This window comes from Lissotriton vulgaris, chromosome 11 (assembly GCF_964263255.1).
Source record: "Lissotriton vulgaris chromosome 11, aLisVul1.2, whole genome shotgun sequence".
NCBI classification, from domain to species: Eukaryota; Metazoa; Chordata; class Amphibia; order Caudata; family Salamandridae; genus Lissotriton; species Lissotriton vulgaris.
The window spans coordinates 950,015,380-950,042,488 of record NC_141699.1 but is presented as its reverse complement, the minus strand read 5'-3'; the positions used below and the strand labels follow the sequence as shown (position 1 = coordinate 950,042,488).

General features: G+C 45.5%; 1 protein-coding gene across 1 annotated transcript in view; it reads right to left on the bottom strand.

Moving 5' to 3' along the window:
• The window catches only part of ARHGEF26 (Rho guanine nucleotide exchange factor 26), a 452,167-nt gene that overhangs the window by 171,410 nt on the left and 253,648 nt on the right, over positions 1-27,109 (bottom strand). The gene's annotated exons all lie outside the window — the stretch shown is intronic.

Here is a 27,109-nt window from a genome sequence, read left to right as displayed (position 1 = left end):
ACCCTGAACTGGATAGGCGCCTTCCTCCTGTGAAGAACACAGCGAGTCTGACTACCACCCTATACATCATAATCCAATAACCTGGTCTGTGGAGTTCCTCAGGGCTCATCTCTCAGTTCCACTCTGTCCAACATCTGCCTGATTCCGCTTGCTAATATCATCAGATCCCAAGGTTAATCATTATATCCTAAGCTAACAACACCCAACTAATCCTATCCCTGACCAACAAGAGAACCACCACCAGAGCCAACTTCATCAATATATGATCAATGTAACAGAATGCATGAGAACCAACTGCCTGAAACACAACTCCAGCAAGACAGAATTGATAGCCTTTGGAAACAAAACTCTCCCTGGGACTCTACCTGGGGGCTGACAGAGCTAGGATCACCACTAAAACCCACTGACCATGCCAGAAACCTGGGAGTCTTTGTGAACAACAAACTCAACATGACAGCACAAGTCAGCACAGTTAGCTCCCCCTGCTTCCACATCCTATGCATCCAAAGGAAAATCTTCATATGGCTTCCCCAGAACACCAGACATACTATCATACAAGATCACCACAAGTAGGCTTGACCACAGCAACACAATCTACGATGGGATCTCCAAACAACTCCCACAAAACTCCAGATCATCCAGAACGCCGCAGCTAGACATATCCTCAAACTCCCACATAGCAACCACATCTCACCACACCTCAGTGAGCGCCACAGCCTGCTGATTCATAAAGCACCTACACCTACATCACACCCAAAATCTGGAAGGACCTCACTCAACACATCAGACTCAACTCAAGAAGCTAAAGACCTGGCTCTTTGACTAACTCTGCGGGTCCAAGTGCCCACACACCTGCTCAAGTGCCTGGATACACTCACGAGTGATTAGCACGCTGCAAAAATCAACATAACATAACATTACTAGAAGTCAGGGCCATAGTTTCAAAATCCACTATGATTGCACACAGAAAACAAATATCACATCAAACAAACAAAGCCTACAATGTTGATCACACATTTCTTAACAATAAGAATGAGAAACTAAGGGCCAGATGCATCAAGGCAAAAACCGTTCGCAAACGGGCAGATTCTCAGAATCTGCCCCTTTGCGACCAGTAATTTTGCATTTGGGATGCATCATCCCAAATGCAAAAATCGCAATTGAAGAAATCGCAAAATAGCGATTACTTAAATTGCAATTGCATTTAAGGAATCGCAATTTGCGATTCCTTAAATGCAATGCAATAAAGTAAAAATAATTGTGATTTCGCAATTAAGAATCGCAATTTGGGCCTCCAAAACTGCATCTCATAACCCCACTCTAACTCCCACGGATCAGAGGGGCTCACCTTTCACAGCTGTGGCTTCTCAGCTCTTGGGGCTGAAGCCATCTTCACGGGGAACAGAGTTTGCTGATGCTTGACCTGCTGCCCCTGACTGTTTAGTGGCCATGCAGCCTGTCTCGCAGCATGAGGTCTCCTAGTGGACTTAGAGGTCAGTCCATGATTGATTGCTGATGCAGTGGCAGACACTGGACGTTAAGCCCCTGCTTGGGGGTTCCTCTCTCTCCACATCCACTGGGGATCAGAGTGTGTTACTGCACCAGACTGCCAACGTGCTCTCAGTGCCAGGCTGAGAGATACTTGACTGGCCTTCCCGGGCTGCCTGCCTCCACTCCACCATGGACCATCCTCTGCGTTCTCACTGTGCTTCTCTTGCCGTGCTGGGATGGCGGCACGCCCTGACTGACTCAGCACCTCCCACCGGTTGCCACCGGCCATGGGCTAGTCTGCTTTGGTCAGCTATCGCCCACTGCCAGGTGGCCCCCCTTTCCGATCAATGCCAGAGCGAACACCTGCCTGGTCGACCGATGCCCCCCCAAAACAGAGCATGTACTTGCAGCCTCCACTAGGGCTCCTCTTCTTCTGGAATTAGCAGCTCCTTCATACCTTACGGCCTCATTGGCCCCTGTTCTGTGCCCGGCTGGCCTGGGGTGGTCCCCACTCTCTGTCGCGTTCTCAAACCTGGCTCGAAGACGAGACCCTGACGGAGATGTAGCCCCCCTTCTTGCCCCATCCATCTCTTGCTGCTCATGACCTCTGGGAAAGCATTCTGCCAGAGGCTGTGGTCCAACATAAGCCCACCACCTGCGCGCCCGGACGCCCCATTGAGCCCCATCTTGCAGGTGACCACAGGGGTAACGATATGCTAGAACTAATGAATGTCATGTCCAATGACCTCACCACAGACATAATATCCATGAGGATGGACACTGGAGTGGATGGCGTGGAGTCTTGTCTCACTGCATTGAAGTCACAGGTGGCGACCATTGAAGTCCAGAAGTCTGAGCTCTGGTACCTCTGTCACAAGGTCACTAACCTAAAGGACAGGTGCCAGGGACAACATATTTTTTTCCGCCTTCCTGGAGAAGGTGGAAGGGGATGAGGCGGGCACTTCTCTGTAATCTTCCATGTCTCCTGGGGTTGTCCTTCACTCCCGTTGAGATACCGCTGGTCCTCCACATTTGAGCCCGCTGGTCACTATTGACTCTGGCAAGACTCACCCTCTCATAGATTGTTTCCTACAACACTCCCAGGCCAGGCAAATTCTGACGAGGGCCGCATACACGGTCACTATGAAAGGCATGAAATGAGATTTGCGGGGGATTTCTCCAGGGTGACCAATGACAGTGCTTCCTTGCCCTGCGCCCGGCCCTGCACAAATGGGACTTCAAAATTGTCTGCTTGAACCGTCTAGCATGTGGATCACTACAGATGGCAAATCCAGAGAATGTCTGGATCCGGAGGACATCAGAGCCTTCCTGGACTCCTTGCAAGACTCTACCATGGACACAGCTCTCATGTTCCTGGTGGGAATGTCCTCACGCCCAGGCCCACTGGACATTCCTGATGCTGGGCAGTCTTCAGGAGAGGAGCCAACAATTCCACTCCTACAGCAGGAACAACAGAGCCATCAGGGGAGTGTTGAAGCTCAACCAGGAGGCGGGCAGAGACAAGTCTTGCTTCCCACTGAAAACACCTGATGCCCCTGGTTCAGCTGCTGAAGATCGCTGGGTTTCCCCTTGGTACCTTCAACGACAACCGGATGAGTACCTCTTGTTGCACTATGGTGCTTTGCTTCCTTGTGTCATTGCATATGTGCCCCCTTGTTCCCCTCCCCCAATTGTTCCTTGCTACTTGCTGTACAATGTTAAAATGTGATACTTTCCAAGGTATACTGTGCTTTGATGTTCTTTGTTGTTTTCATTGTTCATGTGGTATTGTACTACTGTATAGGGGTTAATCAGGTAGCCCTACTGCCACTTGTCCTCCTCCGGATATGCCCACTCTTCTCCTCCCTCTGCTCCCCTTTGGACTACCCTATGGATCTGAGCTGTTGCAGAAATCTGGGGGAATCCCCTCCCTCAGGTCCGGTGACATTCCACCCTCCCCCTCACTTGACACGGTCTGCAGGGTTCTCCCTTCTCACCTTTGTTTTGAACTCATTGTAGCCCTCAGACTTGGACCTTATTCTATCTATCTCTCTAATTGCGGCTGGGTGTTCAGAGTCCGGTAAGTGTGCAGATTTTAGCTCCTCTGTCTAAAGTGTTTTTGGCCCTCCCTCTTCTTCTTTATGAGGAGCCCGCACATCCCCTTAGCCCATCTTTGCTGTGCACCCCTCCATATCCCACTGTCTCCCTTCACCTACTTCCCTTCTGCTCCCACCCCCTCCTTGATTCTGCCATGTGTACCGCTACCCTATCACAGCTTAGTTTATATATTCCCTTCTCCCCTGCCATCACCTGCTGGTCATGGAGTCGACACCCCTGACGATCTTCGCCTGAAATGTCCATGGCCTCACCCAATATGTCAAGCAGAAGAAGATCCTGATGTACCTGAAATCGCAGCAGGCAGATATTACCTTATTGCAGGAAACCCATTTCACTGGCTGTGAATCCGATAAACTAAAGCGCAACTGGGTTAGCGGGGTTATACATAGCAGCCGCGCTTCACAACTCCCCCCCTCCAGGATACCCCTCTGCCACTCAAATGCGGGATGGCCATCTGAATGCGCAAAACTCTTCCCTGCATTGTTTTGAAGAAGGGGACGAATCTGGGGGGGGGGGGTATTTATTTGCTCGCCTCAAAATTGTGTGATTAGGGTCAATCTACACCCCTGTGGAGACCAAGGCGTCTTTCCTCCTCCCCCTTAACCATGCCCAGCAGGATTGGGTTTCATGTCAGTCCTCCTGAGAGTTGACTGAAACATATCTGTGGATGCAGTACTTGAGTGAACTGGACTGATAGACAGGGCGGCTGTTAAGACCCGGCCTCGTGGCGTGGCCCTCCTGACCCGTAGCGACCCGACCCCGACCCATGCAACCCACCAGACCCCTGCTTATCCCGGCCCACTCCCTCCATGACCCCACAGACAACAAGAGACTTCTCCGGCCTCACCCCCCCCCCATCTTCCCGGTCCCGGACGCATCCAAATCCTATCAGCCCCGAAGGCCTCCGGTGACCATTCCCCTGAACCTAAGATGGCCGCCCCGGCCCCAGAGCGACCTCAGGCCTAGACGCGCCATGCCCGGCTGGGGGGTAGAGAACTCCCAGTGAGCGAGAGAGGGAGGAGCAGTTTCAATCACACCTCCAGCCTCCCCCTGAGAGATGGGTTTCGATCGCCCCTCCGGCCTCCCTGAGCGCTGGCTCCACGCCTGCTGTGTGTCTTGGATCCCTCCAGGCCCAACTTGAAAGGATCAAAGACCTATAACAGGGGATGCTCTGGGACTATCGAGACATTCGACTCCTGGAACTACGTGAGCCCTGCTGATATCGTCGCGGCTCCCACCTGGCAGAGACGGACTTCTGCCTGAACCATCTGAGCCCTGCTGACGTGGTCGCGGCTCCCTTGCAACTTCGATAATACCTGAGCCATGCTGACGATGTCGCGGCTCCCACTTGGCAGAGACGGACTTCTGCCTGATCTATCTGAGCCCAGCTGACGAGGTCGCGGCTCATCTACTGTCCTGGTCCGGCTGGACCCAAGATCGCACCGTATCCCCCGACTCGAGGATTGAGAACTGTGCGCCGGACAGGCACCTGCATTGACCCTGAACCTTGAGACTGTCCCGCTACCCATACCCTTGCCGAGACTCTATGAGCCCTTGCTCGATTTTGTAATTAAGATCCTTGCGGATCATAAAGATCCTGATATTTTGCTAGATAAAGCACATGTTCTTCTGAACCTACAGTGTGGTGTCTCTTTGTCGAATTGGTGCTGGCTCAGCGCGTACAATCCTAGTTACGAGACCCTTCTGCCAGTGCTCGGCTGTATCCCTAGGAGAGGTGGGTCACAGGGTGGTCCAGGACGAATCCTGTCCCCCCCCCTGAGGTCGCCCCTTCTAACAGCGGCCAACAGGGCTATTTTGCGTGACATCTGGGAATACCTTGGTCTTCTCAAAGTCTGGTGCCTTCTTCATGTGACTGATAAGTCTAACACATACCAGTCCCCGGTGCATGGCACCAGTATTGACTGGACTTTTTTCTTGTCTTGCACGTCTTATCCCTGTGATATTGGACGACCATATCCTTGAAGGCTCCCTCTCTGATAACTCACGATCAGTCTACAGCTAAACTTGGGTCTGATAAGACCAATTCGGAAGCCCAAGAGGTTCAACACCTCTTACTATAGGCAGAAGCACCTCCATTCACATCTCCTTACATACCTCACCAACAATAAAGGCTCAGTAGTGTCTGCGCTGACACATTGGACGGTGGTGAAGGCCATGATTAGGTGTCAGCTCATGAGAGATGCAGGTCTCCATAATAAGCAGAGGATGGCACAACAGGCCTCCCTTGAAGCGGCCATCTGGGATCTGTCCCAGCTACACACTACCTGAACAACTGACTCTCCTTGGCGACTACTGGAGAAGGTCAAAATGGAGCTTAATGACATTTTCACCTCTAAGGCAAAATACGCACAACACACGCAGAGATCCTGGTACTAAAAACAGGGCGAGAAGGCCAGCAGATTACTAGCAGCTCAACTTCAGCAGTAGGAGGCAGCTGCTGCCATCCCTGCTATTAGGGACAGAGCCAGCCACTTCATCATGCACCCTGAAAGGATAGAAGACACCTTTGTGGATTATTATGGACATCTCTACACTTCGAAGGTCACTACCGATGAGCCACGCATTTTTTTAGTACTATTACTCTCCTGCAGCTGAACGACGAAGGGAGGGCTCTCCTCTCCGGGGCGATCACCAAGGAGAAAATAGCGCAGGCGATTTCTGCCACTCCATAGAGCAAAGCCCCCGGGGGAAGATAGCTTCACATCGGAATTTATGAATGGATATCCACCGATCTGGTGGAATCTCTTGAGGCAGCTTATAAGGAGGCGGAGGAACTGGACGGTTTGGAACTGATTTCCAATATAGCCCTCAAAACAGTGCTCCCCAAACTGACCCATTTTGCTGCTAAACAGAGATGTCACAATCCTGGCCAGTGTTCTGGCAACCTGGCTCAAGAAAGTTAGCCCTACTTTGGTACATCACACTCAGGTCGGCTTTGTCCCAGGCCTGATCTCACAATCATCTGAGTACCCTGGCCCATGTCCTCTGGCAGGCTTAGGACATGCCGGACAAGTTGTTGGTCCTGACTTTGGATGCTGAGATGGTGTTCGACCACATAGAGTGGGGATACCTCTTACCAGCCCATTTCAAATTTGGACTGAGCGACGACTTCCTATCATGCGGTACCATATCTATGACAACCCCAGGGCACAGGTGAACTGTAGGGGCTGACTGTCTGTCCCTTCCCGATTCAACCGCAGACGCGACAGTTGTGCCCGCTCTGGGCAATGGTTTCTGCACTGAATCAAGTCCAAGTTCACTTTTTGCTTGCCCTAGAACCTTTGGCTCCCGTTCAGGACTACACATTTTGCTGGTTACTGTCATGTCTAAAATACCTGGGCATTTCCATTAGTAGGGGACTGGTACACATGATGAGGGACATCAAACCCCTTCTGGAACTGACTTTTGTGGACTTTGCTAAATGGACGCACCTCAACCTGTAGTGTAGTTCCTATATTCCCAATAGGCTCTGCGCATTGGATTAATATATCCTATAGATCTGACGTAGGACTTATGTCAACTAGGTCTCTATCGAAATATATTAGAATTAATTGTGAGTGCCAGGTAGCTCAGAGGTCACTAGAAACTTTCTCGAGTTCACAAGAAGGGATTTAGTTTCTGACAACATGACAACTTTGTTTCCCAAGATAAAACTGATCTTCAGAGTTGTGGAAACAATAGATAGATATTTTACTCAGTCATTCATGCATGCATCTTTCACTAGAGGTGCAGAGAAATAGATAGATGGGCGTTTTCAATAAATGGATTTATTGAACAGTCTTCTTTCTCAACCATAAGAAATTAACTGCTACAATCGTAAAACTGGTTGCAAAATATAGTGCATACAGTAAAAAGAGTAGAATAAAATAATACTGTAAGAGCATTGTATGGTTCCTAGACCATAGATAAATACATACATAAATAACAGAGGCTAAAAGGTACTCAACTGGTGCTTCTACAATACGCCTACCCCGATGTACCTAACCTAAGCTTAGTACGAGGGAGGAAGTAGGTGAGGTGTAGCATGAGTATAGTATTCTTTGCCAAGAATCTATCCAAGATTTCTCTTAAGGTCTTATCAGCTCCTTACCTTGGTTTAGAATGAAGAAGGTCAATCTCAGGACTCGATTTCCCAACAACCCACAAGGGTAGCTTGGAAACACTGGAGCTGAATTTCTCGGCAGGAGAAAAGACAGCATCTCTCTCAGTGCATCTGCTGGAGGGTCTGCTTCCTTCGGCACTTGCTGTAGCAGGATGCGTCGGGCAAGTGGATAGTCGAACTGCTCGAAACCACTGTGTGTTTGCTATGGCAAGTGTGGGCATATTTATACCTTGAAGGTGCCGAGTTTGAAGTAAAGGTCGACATAATAACGTCATCAAAGAGTCTCCGTTCTTTGAAAACTCCATGAGTTCTTGGACAAGTCAGTATTCGAGCAAGGGGAAGTCCCTAGCTGCTGAAGTCGAGCTTTCCAAGAAATCGTTGTGGATTTTCGGAACTAGTGGAAGTAGCCCTGCCGTATTTGGACTGCATGAGCTATGTCTAAATATGGTTAATATGGGGACACTCGCACGCTGAGGGCTTACCGGCGTTATCCTTTGATAGCTGTGGACACCGCTGTAGCTGTTGCTGCCTTTCGCTACAACTAGCCGCACCCGCTCCGCGGGTGCCGCGTCGCAGCTCTGGTCCGTGAGGCTGTTGGGAGCACGTTTGCTCACAGCCCTTAACAAGCACTCGAGGGAGCAGGGCCACGCTCTATTCACCAGCGCTGCCGCTGCAGGGACTCAAAGAACCAGGAGTCCCTGCGTCCCGGCACACCTGCAGACCTCTTGCCCCTCCCACCCCCTCGCTTCACGCCCCCACAAAGGAACGCCTTCATCCCGCTGTGCGGGAGCACGCGGGAGCATCGCGGGAGAAGCCCGGGACAAGGGCGGGACCATCTGTGGCCATCAGGGGCCAGAAGAGGCCGGGCCGGGCCACATCTCTTGGCTCTCCTAAAAGGGAGGGCGAATTGTAAGAACATGGCCACAGGCACAAGAGCAAGTAAATCAAGGAAAGCTGCGGGAGACGTTGTTATAGGCACAATGGACCAATTTATTACCCGGGCTGTTTCCATCGTAGAAAAGGAGATAATCCTTGCTGAACGAAGATTATCCCGGGACTCCAGGGGTCTATCTCACAAGCGCTCATCCTTGGGCGCCTTTGCCGTAGCCCCCAGCCCCGTAAACGTGCCTACTACACCATTGGTGGTAATTGACTCTCCGGACATTGACGAGAGAGTAAGTCGGATTAGGGCAAGCCTAGAAAGGGCAACTACCACTGCACCAGTCATTGCTCAAGACCCAACACACCTAAATCCTCTTGATCAAACTGACCCTTCGCAGGGGGCCCAAAATTATGATCTTTACTCAGAGATCAATAATGCCCGTAGCCCCTTAGCGCCGCCTAACGAAGCCCCACAACCTCCCCCCACAGTTGTATCCAACGAAGCTAGCACTCCCTCAGCAGTAGTTCAAGAAACTATCCCTACTGGGAAACTAGCCCTAGGACAAGTTGCACAAAAAAAGCGAAAGCGTCCTGCCAGTCCTCGGAGGGGGGGGGTCTCATAAGCCACACAGCAAAGTAAGTAGGCAAAATGTGGCCAAAGGGGGTTCTACTACAAACCATGTCCCATACTCAAACATTTCTACCACCCACACTAGAGATATTGCACCTGAGGGCATACCAGGCCCGTTGGCTTCTCTAGGTTCCACCATACTCCCCCAGGCTGTGCACACCGACTTAGATGTCGAGAACTTAATCAGGTCTGTGGTGATGCCCCTCGTAGATAAGATTGACAGTCTCACACGTAAATTAGCTGCCCTTGAGCAGTCAATGCTGGATAACTTTTACGCTGTGAAATCACTGGTCAAATTCCATGCTAAGGTGCAGGGTGAAGAAAACGGCGGGTCAAGGAGTGGAGCTGTCACCCTAGCTCCCTCTGAGTCAGTGCCTCGTCAAAAACCGCCTACACCTGGGGAGATCCCTCAGTCACTTCAACCCAATACTGGAACTAGCCCTGTTTCAAAAACTCCCGCTCTTGAGCCCAGCTTGGGCCGCCAAAAGAAAAAACCCACTACCCAAGCGCCCAAGGCCCCGAAGGTTAACTTTGCTCCCAATCCCAAGCCTATAGCCCCCAACTCTAATGCAGTAGGAAACTTGCCGGCCACGTCGAATGGAAACACAACTCCATCCTTTCCCACTCCTGGCAATCAGGCTACACCTAAACCCCTAGCTAAACCCTTAGCTAAACCTCCGGCCACAACACCAATAGATAGGGTAAAAAGGCACACACCCAATGCTAGCCTCCCCCCTGGTTGTAAACCGTATGTGGTAATCTTAACGGGTGTCCCGGAGCTCGAAGAGGGTTCTATTGAGCTATATTCTGATCTTAAACACAAGACACTTTCCTGGCTCAAAGTAAATAGACCCCTCCCAGGGCACATTGACGGCAGAATAGCCTATGTTCGCCGTGTGGGGTGGATCGGCAATAGACGTAAGGACCTAACTGGGGACTGCGTACTGATCAACTTTAACGATCCCAGAGCAGCAGGCATGATATGCAGCCAGCAGTCGCATTACAACTTCTGCGACATTCAAAGTAGAGATTTGGGGTATTTTTACCGCCCCCCTCCTTCATCGAGGCATAAGAAGTTCTTGCCGGATGAGGGCAGAGGCGCATGGTTCCCGCACCACCCAACTCTAGACGTTAGAGCAAGGGCATGGACACCGACCCAAGCAGCCCCCCCGCAGGGTTGGGGTTGGTGACTCGGTGATAAAGTGGTAGCAAACGCCTCCTCACCAAGGATTATTACACCATGCATAGCCGAGAGGGTCCCCTTGTCACCAGCCAACATTTCTGTGCCCCAACCCACGCCCAACCCCCCTATCCCTTCTTCTCCAGGCTATCGGACCGGGTCCACTGAGTCTGTGGATGGAGTACAAACTATGGCCGCACAGGGTGAGGAAGCTGGACGTGTTGAGTCTCCAAATTGCCCTACCCAGAAAACCATTAGTTGGAATGTGGCAGGCTTAAACAACAAGTTGGATGCCCCGGACTGGGTGGCGCTCACCGAGCCCCACGCAGTCTGTGCATTCCAGGAAACGTGGTGTGTGGAACCAAGGCATAGAGTAGGCTATGCTACCTTCTTTGTCCCGGCAGGTATTCCAGCATCGGGAAGAGGACGCCCATTTGGAGGCCTCCTAGTCTGGGTAGATATATCTTTAGGTTGGAGGGTACATCACCACCCCCAAAAATCTCCAGACCTTATGCGGCTCACTGTAAAATGCCCAAGGAAAGCCGTAAAGCTGGAGATTTTTAACATCTACACACGTGGGGTTTCAGGGAGGGCTTTGTCACCAACCCTTACTGCTTTGGAGGCAGCCTTAGGGGAGTGCCATAGAGACTCCCTAATCCTGGTTATGGGGGATTTCAACTGCACATTTGAGCCCCTGTTAACCGATGAATCGTTGGACCTGTACGACGAAGATTCAAGGAGAGGCGTTCCGCCCCTTGATTTACCTATCGTCAAAAGATGGACCCCTAGAGTTGTTCAACTAAACTCCCTCACACTTGAGTATGGTTTGAGAGCAGCCAACGGGAGAACACGCTCAGACCTAGCGGGGGCACACACGTATAATAGGGTGGGTCACTCATCCAGGATAGATTACATTCTTCTAAACTTTCCTTTGTGGGCCCACACGAAGGACATGACAGTTTTACCTTCCCTGGATAGTGATCATAACGCGCTCTCATTATCCCTAACATACTGGTGGAGGGTCAGTGGCTCATTTCATGGAGACCGTGACGTTCCTGAGCAAAGGTCATCGGGGGGGGTGGTCCCCTCAAATTGTCTTAGACGCCTAAGATGGGACAAAGTGGCTATCGACGAAGAAAAAGTATCCTGCATCAAAGCCGTTACTGCTGCAGCCTGTGAACTCCTGGAAAGTCAGCCTCCCAGTCCGCACAGGATTGCAGCCGTGTTTAGCGAGGTTTCGATGTTGATTGGGGATTTGTTCTTGGTCAAGTCAAAAAAGGGGAGCAAAAACCTTGACAAGCGACAGGGCAAATCAGGCTGGTACTCGTCGGAGTGCCGTGCAGGAAAGAGAGCCCTAATACTGGCAGTAAAGAGCGGTGACCCAACATTAATAGCTAACAAACGCAAGAGCTATAAATCTGCGCTAAGGGCAGCAAGGAGAGACTGGGAAGATGCCTTCTGGCAGGAACTTCAGTGTGGAAAAAAATGCTAAAGGCTTCTGGGACTTACTACGAAAGAAAAACAGACCCTAGATACTGTCATCACATGCAATATAACCGAAGATCAGTGGTTTGCACATTTCTCAAAACTGTACACAGCATCTGAAGTAGAAGTAACGGACTTCCCGCTACCACAGATCCTTCGAGGTGATGGGAGTTATGAGGAAAGTCTGTTTACCAGGAAAGAAGCTGAAATTGCTATAAAATCTTTGGTTCCTCGTAAAGCAGCTGGTCCTGATGGCCTTCCTGGCGACCTTCTTCGCGCAGACCCAGATGATTGGAGTATACTAATCGCATCTGTACTAAATGCTGCCATGGCAGGGGCCCCCCTCCCTACTTCATGGAAGGCCGCTGAGGTGGTACCCCTGCACAAAAAAGGCTCAAGAGACGATCCAGCCAACTACAGGCCGATCAGCCTGATAGATTGTTCTCAAAAAGTAGCGGGCAAGGTCCTCTTATCCAGAGTTCAGCAATGGGCAGAGGAAAACATGATACTCTCGGACTTCCAGGCTGGGTTCAGAGCTGGCACAGGAACAATAGAACAATCGTTAAGGCTGCTCATGATCCACTGGAAGACCGTCACGATTGGGAAGGGTACCTTATACCTGGCCTTCATCGATCTCCGAACGGCTTTTGACTTGGTACCCAGAAATAACCTTTGGAAGGTACTGAGCGACCTTGGCATGCCACCCTATCTGCTTCATTTGATCATGAGGTTTCATGAAAAGAACTATGCTCAAATACGCTGGGGGCCAAATGGTCAAAAGACCCCAAAAATAGAGGTGAATAGAGGTGTGCGGCAAGGCTGCGTACTGGCCCCGACCCTATTCTCCCTCTATGTGAATGGGGTGGTGGACTTCTTAACCAAGTTACCAGCAGATGCCCCCCGTCTGGCAGGCCGTCTAATCCCTACCTTGCTCTTTGCTGACGACACTTTATTATTGTCAAAATCCCCAATGGGCCTCCAACAGCTTCTTTCTGGATTTGACGATTTTTGCAAGCAAAGAGGTCTATGTATCAATACAGATAAAACAAAATATCTCATATTGAATCCCCCGCAAAAACTCGGACCCCCTCCTACACTGGGGTCCGTTGCATTGGAAAGGACTAAGATGTTCGACTACCTGGGCATCCGGCTGGTGGACTCCATGAAATGGGACTGTCACTTGACCAAAATGTTATTGAGTTTGAAAAGAGTGACCGGGGTCTTGTTGAAAGAGCAGAGAGCAGCTTCTACAAAACCAATAGCGGCAGTAATGGACATCTATTCGGCTAGAGGAGTAAGCGCAGCACTTTACGGGGCAGAGCTCTGGGGGATGTCAAATATGAAAGAGTTAATTCGAGCAGAGAAAACCTTCCTGAGAAGTCTAATGTCTCTCGGCCCATCTGTCCCCATCTTACCATTGCAACTGGATATGGGCTGTCGGGCGATCGAAGACCAAGCAAAGTTACGCCCCCTGTTACTGTGGGCCCGCATCTGGAGAGTACCAGAGCTCTCAAGTTATGCGGATGGCCTTCGGGAAATAATCAAATCCCCAAGTTGGGCAAAAATAAAATGGCTAAGGGACATCAAGACCCTACTTGCCAACCTGGGGCTGGAAGAAGCGTGGCATCAACAGTCAGCCCCGCCCAAATCCACGATAAAAAAACTTTATTGGCAGTGGGTGGTAAACAGAAGAAATTCTTCGGCAACGACCTGCAAATCGACTAGAAACTTCTTGGAGATCAAAGATGTCCCTATCAGAGAACTGTATTTGGATACTATCTCTGCCCCATGGGAAAGATCACTGTACTTCAAATTCAGATTAGGTCTTCTACCTGTAATGGAGCTCACATGCCACTGGAAAATTCCTTATCAGACTGCTCCATGGTGCCCCTTTTGCCCTCAGCGGCGTGAATCTGTCCCTCATTTGTTATTCGAGTGCCCTGCCTACAAGGTTCCTCGCACAAAATGGATGAAACCGATGTGTCTCACCTTGGGCACCAGACATTGCAATGTGGCACTAAGAATACTACTTACAGACACTCGTACATTTTTTGCATGCGCCACCTCGAAATATCTTGGGTGGGCATGGCGGATCCGGTCAAAAAGACTTAGGCAAATTGTTTAATCATGATTTTAAATTTATGGTCCGTTATTGGCCTATCTCTTTTAGGTAATTTATTTAATCCCCCCATCAGAAATGGCAGGGAAAAAACTGTTGATTCCTAGCACGTAGGGGTTTTTATGCTTTTTATCCAGCAATGTTGAATTTACTATGTGTGTATGCTTTTTAAGATACTTTTTATGTCGAAATAAAGCCTATTTGACTTGACTTGACTTGAATATGGTTATGATTTCTATGCCTATATAAGGATATGGTGATTTATACCTCTATAGGGCATGCATCGGGAAAATTACAATAGGGTCCTAAAATGTTATACAACAAACCTTTCGCTTTTGGGGCATGCACTGGCAGGCAAGATGGTGAACCTCCCACTCCTCATATATATGTGTTAAGCATGCTGCCACCCCAGATTCTAATTTCCCTCCTTTGATCCATAGACAGGATCATAAAGGGATTCATATGGGGTACTGCCAATCCCTAAGCTGATTGCCCACAGGAAGTACAGGGGTCTGAGCTTGCCCTTGGTGGAGCACTATTCCCTGGGGTTCCAAATACTGTAACTTGTCTTTTTGCAACAAGTGATGGTAAACACCCCCCTTTGGATCCTGATTGAGCTGAGTTTATCCCGCAACCTACCCAATGGTGAGGACTTGCTCTATATGTATGGCATCCTCAAAGACTTTTCAGCCAACCCTATGCTCTGAATTAACAAAGAAGGTGCCAGTACTGAGTCTAATTCCAAAAAACAAACCTTATTAAATTCCAAGCTAATAAACAATCAATTATTAGCCAAATATTGAAATTTATCCATCATTATTTATTTCTTTTTTGCAGAAAGTTTTTGAAACAACACAACCACAATGAAAAACTTTTCATATATATATGTACAAAGAGCAATCAAAAAAAGAGTTTTTAGGGGTATGACAAACACTTCATACAATAGACGATTGAAGCAAATATTAACCCTCACTCATAAAGCATCCGTTTTCCAGTCACACTTGCACACCTTCCAACTCACAATAAACCAAACATATAGCACAAAAGACAACAAGGGAAGCAAAAAAAGGTCAATGACTTAATCCATAGACTGTTCACAAAAACATAGAAGAAAGACAGTTTTTCAGAATACTTAATATAAAACAGTTTTTTTTAAAATACAGATATATACAATTCTTTTGACAAGCCAAACAAACAAGGTCGACGCGTTTCGAACCGGACCCTTTGTCCGATTCTCATCAGGACCAGACAGAAAATCTGAAAAAGGAAAACACATTTCCTTTAGTATTAACGGGACTATTTAAATGAAGGGAAAAACAGCGACCAAGCAAAACGTGCAGCGCTCCCTACCTACGTGATTTGAATACCTACAAGACGACTTAATGTCAATCCTGTTAACTAACCCTGTGTCAACTTTTGTTCACAGACATCCTTTTTCTTGAGATTAAACCTTAAAGCCTTGAAACACTCAGGTAGGGAGCGCTGCACGTTTTGTTTGGTCGCTGTTTTTCCCTTCATTTAAATAATGACAATTACAGCACCTTCTCATATTCTAGCAGGCACATTGCCATATAGAGCACGAAGAGGAAGGCTGGACAGGGCTCCTGGACAACCTGAACCATGGGGTGTAGGAATCCAGGAGGAAATTTTGCCTCTTCAAGGCTGTAAGGGATTGGTACTAAACACCCTCCAAGCTTACATCTCTCCCACCATTGGTGCTGCGATCAACAGAACTGCGATACACCTCACATTCTGTACGATGCCTCGCAGTCCAAGGCTGTGGACAGCGGTAGCGACCACGGTGAGCTGAACATTGCCTCTCCCCTCCCTGCAATAACGAAAAAGAGCGCTTTTGCATGACTTCACACACACCTCGATGACGCACTACGAATTCCGGTTTTTAGCCACGACATAAACCTCAGTGAAGTTGTGTATCCTTCAACACTGGCACACACAACATATACCTACCCACACCCTTATGTGCTTATTACATTGTTTCAGACAGCGTCCTATGAGAAGACCATTTACATGCTTGCCGACAAGCTAGACATTTACCGGCAAGTTTCGGCCCCATTCCTGACTGACGATTCCTAGCGGGGCAGTGATTAGTCAAGACCATCTGGCTCCTGGAATTCTGGGGATAACCAATTGCCCACCAACCCCCTCACTCCCACCCACAATCCCCCCATGGATTGGCGGTACCTCTACATTACGCATGCACGTTCTCACAGTGTAAACCCCCCTCCCATTCCAACATGCCTAGCTGTTGCTTCTCCATTTGTTTCTTTTAATCCTGAGTCCATGGGAGCTGACTTGCTGGTGTACCTTCTGGGCTATCGCCCTCTAGGTTTTTGTTTCTACTTTTGTGTATCTTATCCCAGGGCATTGCTCAGTAGAGCCTGTACTTTGTATCTCATGTTTTATTAAACTCAAAATCATTGTATGCATGTTATCCCTGCCTTGATCAGTCGTGCCACTTTGTTCACTAGGCAGAGTAAACCCTACACAGTGTCAATACGTTCTGCAGATACCCACTCCATCTTTCAGATGCTTGAGGTTTGTCCATGTCCATGCGGCTGGTGTAACATCTGTCACACAGTGATTATACAATAGACTGCTGGTCGTAAAGATGTGGGGACCTGTTATGAGACGAAAGAGGAAAAGACCAAGGTTTAAGATACCATGGTGTGAGCTCCAAAAGAGGGGCTTCACATGGCAATGAAAGCAAAATACGGCAAGTGCTAATGACCAGCACAATCTTCAGCTTGGAAATTAGTTGAGATACATTTTGCTGGTCGCACATATTCAAACTGCGTAACACTGACAATTAGGTCGTACAGAAGAATACAAAACAACGCTAGACATATATGAGCAGCAAGTCCAACTTTGAAACTCTTAAGGCACCTGCACCTATATTGGAATGACATGGTCAGTGGCAGGTAAGAGACCTAGGGAAGATGTCACCACAGTCTTCCCAGCAGCTTCATACTGGCTAAATGAACACTTCCATAATTAGATCTCCACATTGCTAAAGGACACATCTGATGAGAGTGTGCCAATGCCTGCAATATCAGAGCTACAAAAGCCAGCTGAAGCAAAGAGAACTATACGTTAGGACTTATCAGGACACACCAAAGTACAATCAAGATATGTATGATAGTATGTATGATAGTATGTATGATAGTAGAAACACACACCAACATTCACAGTGCGAGGACACTGCATTTTTACTTTGGCATAGGACTTTAAAAAACCATAGAGTATGATGGGAAGAAACCCGCCGCACACCAACAAAAAATGCATTAACATTCTTTAACATGACATGTATTTCTCTTTTCTGCAATGTTTTTAACATGATTGCTATACTTCTGCGCGTATGAAATGGCCAAATCCAGGTGGAGAGTAGAAATGAAACTCTTAGCCTCTTCTTTTACCTCTAGCTTCCCCCGAAGTGCCTACCATGAGATATGTTATGAGATTCTGCCAGTTTGTAGTTTGTATGCCTATATCACCTATTGTAATGTCTGTAGTTTTTCTTTTACAAGCGTTTGGAAGCTATAACATTCTTTTCATCCATCATGTCTTTGTGAATTTGTAATGTCATTCCATTAACCATCTTGATTGCCTGCCCCTTTATTGGAATATTCTGATTCTGATGGGTGTCAGAATTTGATGTTGAGCTCTGCATGATCTGAGTATGCTTTGCTGAGAGGAAAACCGAATTACAAAATGTTGTACGATATAGTCCTCAGGATTTAACTTTGTTTTAGATCTACATGATACAGGATTAATTAGAATTTTATATTTGGTGGAGGCGAGCATCATGCTGCCTGCATCCTGCCTAGTTTGACAACACCCACATGATAGCAGTCACTCAGTGGTCCTGGTTGTAGAGATGTTGTCAGCATTTACATCTTGTGTGACAGTCACTTCTAACTACTGTACTCTGGTCACCCCCATATTTTTCTGGACTGATGCTGCTGAGTTTTTGACTCTGAGATATAGGTCACTAGTAACCAGGCCCTAGTGCATGAGCTCTGACCCCTAAAACATGACATAATTGGTTACTCCCCTGATTGGGTAGTTAACTTACCTATAAGTCCCTAGTATATGGTACAAAAGTGTACTAATGGAGTGTAAGTTCAATGTCACCAGCAGACTGCAGCACATATTGTGTCCCAACTAAAATGACAAAGCAAAGCATAATGTGAGGCTTACTCTTTAGCCTAGGCGTGAATTTTTAAAAAACTGCCATTTGGACCTGGCAAAATAAACATCTTGCCAGGCCTAAGTGTCCATTTTTAATGCTTATAAGTCACAGCTAAAGTAGGCCCTATATGCCTACAGGGCAGGGTGCACTGTATTTAAAAACTAGGAAATGTATATTTTATGTTTTAAATATCCTGACAGTGAAAAATCTCCCGTTGTTTTTCACTGTAGCAAGGATAGCTCTCCTATAGGAAAGCACTGAGTTACATGAGAACATCTTATAATGCATAACTTCAGTTTGGGAGTAACTAGAAAAATTGTTCAAGGACTCATTTTACTAGAAATTTAAAATACAACTTAAAGTTGAAGAGAGATTTTATATCACTATTTTGAAGTTGACACTTTTAGAAATGTGTCATTTGCCTGCCTGAGCCAGAGGACCTTTCTTCCAGTGTGCAATACTTTATGGTTTCTTGTTGACTGTGAGACAATAAGTATGTTGTGCGAACTAAATGTTTCCGCAGCCTGAAGTGCATGTACATGTGTGGAATCCAAGTTGTAGCAGCTGTCCTGTTTGGCAGCTTTTCGTTCACATGAACATGTAACTCATGGAGGGTGAAGACTGACCTGTGTGAGAGCTCAGTAAAGATAGCTAGGCTTCATTTTGGTCTTAATCTTTTGTGTATGTGTCTATAATGCCACAGTGAGTTTGGCACTTTGTTGTTCATATTTTGTTTTTTATGGTCTGCAAAATGAGAATTTGAATTCATGGAACAAGCACATATCAACTCTGGGACATTAGTTTGAGGTAAATTGCACAAGACTAAGCACTAAACGGGTAGGAATAGAAGTTTTCTAAAAAGGCATGCTTTTAACAGATCAGTGGAAAATTAATTCTGGACTCCACAACATGATTCTCCCACAATCAGCTCCCAAATGTACAATAAAATAGAGAGGAATAATTTCAAATTTGGTGAGCTTTTCCCAATTACTTTCCCATGATTCTCCTGGGCCTAGTATCCCTCTAGCAGACTTCCTTTATTAATTTTAATATCCTGGTAGGGCAAACTGGTGGACACTCGCACATACACCCTCTTTCCACCCCCATAAACAAACAGCAACACACTACCTCAAACTGACTGATGCAACTCTTTCTCTTCTTGCTCTCTAAGCACCAGCATACCAACCATGCAAAATGGCTGCCAGGTTAAGAAGGCAATTTGGTGCCAAACCAATGACTAAAGATGTTATAGAAATGGTGATAACATATAGAACAACCCAGGAGGGACAGACTGTCTCTGTCCTGTATTCGCTCTATATGTATGGTCTCATGCCTAGAAGTACAGGATGTATGGGTCCTGTGTTCACTATATCCATACAGTAGCACTCCAAGAGGGACAGACATTTGGGGGTCTGGGCTCATTGCATCTGTTTGGTAGCATGCCTGGAAAAGACAGATGTCTTATAACTCACAAACAGGAAAGAATACCGTTATTGAACTATTGAACTCTTATTCCTTTGCCATATGGGATTTGTGACACATTTAAGTTGCATATAATAAAAAAATAACATAGCTGCGAAACTGTAATAACTTATTACAGCTGAGTTCGTGTGTCACAATACCTGCTGCCAGAGCCAGCAGCCAAGGGGAAAGGCAGGTCACAGAGCATATATAAAGCTGCAGTTTCAAAAACACAATAAAAGGCTTTTCCCACTTCTGCACTTTTTTCTAGATGAACAATGATAAGCAGAAAGAAGATAATTGTGGCAACGTGTTTATTTTTCCCCACTTTTGGTGAATATCGGAATGAAAGAGCCTCAATGCATGTTTCTACACATTCCGAGCTACAGGGCTTTTTTTTTTTTAACCCCTCCCAGGCTGGTGACGGAACCGCTCCGTCACGCCCCTTGGGTGGGCTGTGCTGGTGACGGAGCGGTTCTGTCCCGGCCCGCTCGCCGCGTCTGCGCGACGCTGATTGTGTGTCTGCGCAGAGCATTCTATTGTGCGGGCGGGGCCGTGACGGAACCGCTCCGTCACAAGCGCCCACCCGAGGGGCGTGAGGGAGCGGTTCCTTCTCCAGCGTCGGAGCGCCGCGCGACCCCCCCGCCCCCTAGCGCTGCGGCGGAATTGCCGCCGCAGCGAAAGGGTTAATCTGACTTGTATTACACTAATTCTAAAATCTGTATGCAACAAACCTCTAACTGATTTGGTATGTTTAATTTTGCACTAGAGATTCTAATTTTATTTATCATGTTTACAATCATTCTATCTCTTTCACATGAAAGAGCTACACACCAATGATGTAAAGTGTAAAGATAGTATGGCCATGTATTATAACTTAGGAATAAAAGACCCCGGCTGTACATTATATGGACCCTATAAGTCACCTCATAGTACCATGACCTTAAAAAGAAATGTTGGTTTGGTCTTGTTCCTCTATATGGTCACAGTACTCCTCAGTGACTTGCAAACCCTTATAATATACAGCAGGGGGTACTTTATCCAATGTATAATACATGGAAGCCTGCAGTCCCTACATAAACAGCGTCTTTACCTTCCAAACTATGGTTGAGTTGAATGTTATAAGGGCTACTGTCATCAGCCAAGGGGAAAGGCAGGTCACAGAGCATAATTACAGATTCTTTTTTAAACAACGAATATGAAAACTGGCTTTTCTTTTAAATCTATTTTTTCTACATGAACAGTGATCAGCAAAAAAGAGATATTAAAGGCAATATGTTATTTTTTTTTTTGCATTCTATAGATCATCACCAGAAATATAGGATGTCTCTGCATGTTTATGCACATTATGAACTACAGCATTTTATTTTTTCTAATTCGACTTACATTAAACTGATTGTAATACTGCAACAACATACTAATTGCCTTTGGTGTGTTTGCTTTTGCACTACAGATTCTACTGTTATCCTTCATGTATGCAAACAGCCTATCCCTTTCATATGAATGAGTAACACACCATGGATTTATGCAGTTGTGGAATGTGTGATGTTGTGACCTTGTGTTATAAGGAGTAAAGTACAACCTGCTGTACATCATAAGGATATGCCAAGTCACCTCGGAGTTCCATGACCTTACAAAGGAACATAGCCTTCATCTTCCTCCTCTATATGGTCACAATCTTGTGATGATTTCCAATATCTTGGTAAAGTATGGCAGGGAGTACTTTATCCCACAGTACCTGTTTTTAAAGAGTGCACACATGATTGGGTTCTATATTCTTTAACATCAAGGAGCTATGGGGCATATTACCAACAACTAGCGATAATTATCGCTATGTTGGTTTAGCGGCGATATTTTTATCGCCGAGCTGCGGCGATTTTTATCGCTTAGGAACCTTGCTATTATCAAGGTTTATCTCCTAAGCAATAAAAATCGTCCGAAATGCATGAATATCGCTGAAAAGTCAGCGATATTCATGCATTATCGAGCTAATGCTCTTAGCTATGTTATCCACCTACCATTGGATAACATGACTAAGAACTGCTCAGGGGCAGGTGTTAGCTTTTGGAGATATTCGCACTTAGCGCGAATATCTCCAAAAGTTGGTAATAGGAGATAGCGATGTTAGCGACTGTTTCCAGTCGCTAACATCTTGGCACGCCCACTTTGCATGTCATTAGTGATAAATATCACTGACATGCAAAGCGGGGCCCAAGATGGTCGCTATCTCCTACTAGCTGTCGCTAACTGGTGTTAGCGACAGCTAGGTAATAGGGAGATAATTTAAGCTGCGCTTTCTTGGCTTTTAAAGCCAAAAAAGCGGAGATAAACCCCCTTGATAATATGCCCCTATATTCTTTAACATCAAGGAGCTTTCCCAATTTTGGGGCAATACGTGCTTACTTATTCTTTGTTAAATTAATGGTGGAGATATAGCTTAATATGGCCATTGGGTAATTCTTCATGTAGGGCTTCTAATTAGAGGACATACCCATCTTTAGGGATACTAGCTTCCTGGGTGAGGTGGGCACAGTGTAATACAATTGATGACTACCAGGTCGCCAAATTCCACAATCTTTTTGTAGAACTAGTATCATTTGAGTTAAGGGCATTTCGTGGCTTCATAACATAATGAGTCCTCACAGTTTATCTCTTTATATTTATTTTCCTCCATAAAGATACACACAAATATAAAATAAATGCAATATATTAGTATAAACATGCTCTACGTAGGAACCCGTTTATTATGGAAGCATGCAATAGTAAATCACATAATAAAAATATTTAGCTGAGAACGCTCAGACTGAAAAAAGTATCACGTAACCTCAAACAGTGAAACTATTAGAAGTGAAAGGAAATCCATGTGGAAAGATGAAAAATCGTTCTCTCTTGGCATCAATCTAGGACTATGAATTTAGTCTATTATTTTAGATTAGGCTCCAACCCTAACATTGTTTATTGACACTAAAATTAATGACTTTAAGGCAAGGAGAAAGTTCCTGTAAACGTTGTTTCTCATTTCAATAATAAAGACTACTATTGGGTCTAGCGCTAAACTGTGGGGAGGGTAAAACTCGGTTGTCAGTGATTGATGGTTTATTATCTTTCAGACAGCTGACAAAGTACATACCAGCTGCTAAAATATAGAAGACAGGGTATGTGCCTGACAGCTGCAAACAGCTGTAGTTCTGAAAAGCATTTTAGAAGATCTATCGTTCCTACACAAAAGGGTATCAACATAGTTTTAAGCAACATGCTTCGGGGTTTATGTTTGTTTAGATGTTTCAGCTTTTTTTTCGTGAGTTTCTTTAGTTTCTTTTCATTTTCTTAAAGTAATATACTAAATCATCACTTTTATTTCTTGTATGATGTATATTATCTCTGGTCTGCGCCCTCAAAACGATATATATTTTTAATGCACTTCGAGCAGAAATGTAACTAAGAACGAAAAACATACAAAAAAATATAATAAATAAAACTGCAATTTAATGAATTATTTTATCGAATATTAGACTTTGATAATAAATACAAGAATATGTTGTGAATAAAACCGGTCAGCTTTAATGTGCTATGTGTCATGCTATTTATGACAATTCCAATGGCAATAAATGGAAAATGCAATATAAAAAGCACTCTGGTGTCAACATCAAGTACTACACAATTTACGATTGCAAATTTAAAAGATCACCAACATCTTTTATTACAGATATGTTCAATAGAGCTGACACGAATCTGTGATCCCACCAATGGCTATTTATAATTTAATCTACATTCTATCAATAATTACACAGGGTAGCTGCTTGCGCAGGTCCTTTGTTCACAGAAAGCAATAACGCCCTTGAAACCAATAATGAGGTAGTTTCTAAGAATGCAATTTGGGGCAATTTCAAGATGTTTTCTGACCTAAGGCAGGAATACCAGTTGGGAGGCTACATCGAATGGTATGTTTCAAAATGTGTTTATGCATGTACTGCTTCAAAATTTGATTGCATGAACCTTTGCGCTTACTGAATACATTTTCTCTATGAATGAATATTAAATCACATACTATCAAAAAGAAAACCAGAATAATAACTCATTAAGTGAGCAACCACATTATCAAATCTTCGGACGTTAAAAAGCACACAATTTCGTCTTCAGATGGTTTTTGTCCATTATTATCAATCAGGGATTTGTGAAGTATGCTACTCCCCCGTGAGGGTCTCAAGTCACTGGGGGGGGGGGGGGGGGGGAGGGGGGTGTAGCTCTGTCTTACTCAAACAGCTAGGTCTGGAGGCTCTTCCTGAAAGCTTGGACAGTGGGGGAACGTCTGATGCTGAGCGGGAGTTCGTTCCAGGTCTTTGCCGCAATGTTGGAGTAGGCTCTTCAACCTGTTCTGGATCTGCGGATGCAAAGGGTTTTGGCAAGGGTGAGGTCGGCAAACGGAGGCTTCTCTTTGGTGCGTAGACGAACACTCTTTCGTTGAGGTATTGGGGTCCGGAGTTGAGGAGGGATTTGTTGGTGAGAGTGAGTAGCTTGACGGTCACTCTATTCTTGATGGGGAGCCAGTGGAGGTCCCGTAGGTGCTGGGTCATGTGGTCTTGTCGTGGGATGCCGAGGATGAGTCTGGCAGCGGTGTTCTGGATGGTCGGGAGTTTTTGGAGCAGGGATTTGTTGATTCCGGCATAGAGGGCGTTTGCGTAGTTCAATCTGCTGGTTACGAGTGCGTGGGTGATGGTCTTTCTGGATTCGGGGAGGATCTATTTGAAGACCTTGCAGACAATGCGGAGGGTGTTGAAGCACGTGGAGAAGACGGCGTTGATCTGTCGGGTCATGGTGAGGGAGGAGTCGAGTATGATGCCGAGGTTGCGGGTGTGGTCCGTGGGTGCGGGGGTTGCCGAGGGTGGTGGGCCATCTGGTCTTGTCCCATGCAGAGGGGATAGATCCGAGTACGAGGACTTCTGTCTTCTCCGAGCAGAGCTTCAGGCAGCTGCTGCTCATCCAGAATGCAACGTCTTTCATTCCTTCCTGGAAGCTGAGTCTGGTGGTGTTGGGTTCCTTAGTGAGAGAGAAGATGAGCTAGGTGTCGTCGGCGTAGGATACTATGGTTAGTCCATGCTGTCTGACGATGGGGGCGAAGGGGGCCATGTAGATGTTGAAAAACGATGGGCTGAGCGAAGATCCTTGGGGTACTCCACAGATGATCTCTGTGGGCTCTGAGAGGAAGGGCAGATGTCTGATTCTTTGTGTTGGAACGGTGAGGAATGAGCGGATCCAGTCAAGGGCGATTCCCTGTATGCCTGCGTCATGGAGTCTGGCAGTGAGAGTGCAGTGGGAAATGGTGTAGAAGGCTGCAGAGTGGTCTAGTAGGATGAGAGCTGCCGTGTGGCCCTGGTCGAGGAGAGTGCGGATGCTATCTGTGGTGGCTAGGAGGGTGGTCTCTGTGCTGTGGTTGCTGTGGAGTCCGGATTGGGAGGAGTCGAGGATGGAGTTAGCTTTGATCAAATTCGTGAGCTAGCTGTTGACGATCTTCTCAGTGACTTTGGCTGCGAAAGGGAAGAGCATGATGGGTTCGTAGCTTTTTGATGTGTGTCGGGTCAGCGGAGGGGTTCTTGAGGAGGAGCTTAACTTCTGCACTTTTCCAGTCGTCTGGGAAAGTGCCGGTTTTGAAGGTGATGCTGATGTGCATCGTAGTTCCGGTGCTATGGTGGCTCTGTGGAAGATATACGGTGGGCAGGGGTCCGTGGGGTGCCTGAGTGTATGCTCTTCATGGTCGTGGCAGCATTCTCTGTAGGTACAGGGGTCTAGGCGGAGGTGGTAGGCTGGCTGGCGTTGCTGGAGGTAGGTGTGGTGTTGGTGTCTTGTTTCTGTTTGTTGAAATTGTCATAGAGGGACTTGATCTTGAGATGAAAGTAGGAGCCAAGTTTGTTGCAGAGGTCCTGGGAGGGTAGACATCTGAAGCTGCAAGTGTATTTTTAAATGTATTTTTAAATATATCACCACAGTTCCATGCCTTCTTTCACAACACAGAAAAAATACACTGTCTCAACATTTAATTAAGAGAGCTGAATGACCAAAATATGGTTGATAAAATATTGTTGAACAAGAATGAATATTGTGTCAAAAATAAGAAGTAAAACATCTAGTGGGACAGAATATAGGAAGTGAGAATATCCATGTTTTCAGCATATCATCATTTAAATAAATGTATAAATATATTTTTCTTTAATATAGTTGTGTTCATATTGTTTTTATTAATTTGGTGTGCATTAGTCATTAATTTTAGGTATGCATATTATGATAAAAAATTATTTTTGTTGTGTTAGTATAGTTTGTAATTTTTAATGTGTAATTAACTTATTTGCATTTTATTAGTCATATTTAATTTTGCAGTCAGTTGTTTGGTTTGCAGGGGATTAGGATGGGAATTTATTTTAAATTTAACTTGTTTTTTTTAGTTATTTTTATGTGAAATACAATAATTATTTAGTCATTATTTTGTTGATTGCTTAATTGTTCTTTTAATTATTTAGTATAATTTGCAATTTTTAATGTGCAATTTAAGTTTTCTAAAGTTTAATTTTTAATTTAGTAGTGTCTTTTCAGGTTTGTGGGGGTGGGAAGTCATTTAAAATATAACTTATTGTCTTTTATTAGTAATAAATGTTTCATGTTAATTAAGATAGTAGTTAATAATTATGTAAATTATTACATTTATCAACTGTTATTTTAATTTTTTGTTGTTTTATCAATAAATGTAATATTTCAAAAATTAACATTGTATTTAAGTTTTGAATTTTATTTCTTCAATTTTGTGACTAATTTAATAATAATATATATATATATTTTTATTTGGTAACTAATCTTATATTAAAAATGCTTTATTTATTATTTTTGTCTGCTGTTGGTTTTGTGTGTAGTAGGGAGGGAAGTGTATTTATTTTAAATATTTTACATTAATTTTCCATTATGAAATTTGCTTTGTTTGCATTACATTTAATTTTATTTATCTGTAATACATTAAAAAAAGTTTATTTTAAATATGGTTACATATTTTTCTTTTGATATGTATTTAATTGTTTTATAAAATGTTTAGGACTGGAAATAATATATCTAAGCCCTCCAAAGTCAAATACTTTCCCTATTTTTGCTCAAATTGGAGTAGAAATGGTAGAGCTAACACCTCTAAAGTCCAACACTTTCTCTATTGTTGCTTAGATTGGAGAGGAAATAGTAAATCGACACCCTTCAAAGTCCACACCTTTTCCTACTTTCACATACTCTGGAGTGGGAATAGTAAATGTAGTCTCTCCAGAGTCCAACACTTTTCATACTGTTGCTTAGATTGGAGTGGGAACAGTAAATATAACCACGCTGAAGTCAAATACCTTCCCTGCATTTGCTTATATTGGAGTGTGAATGGTAAATAT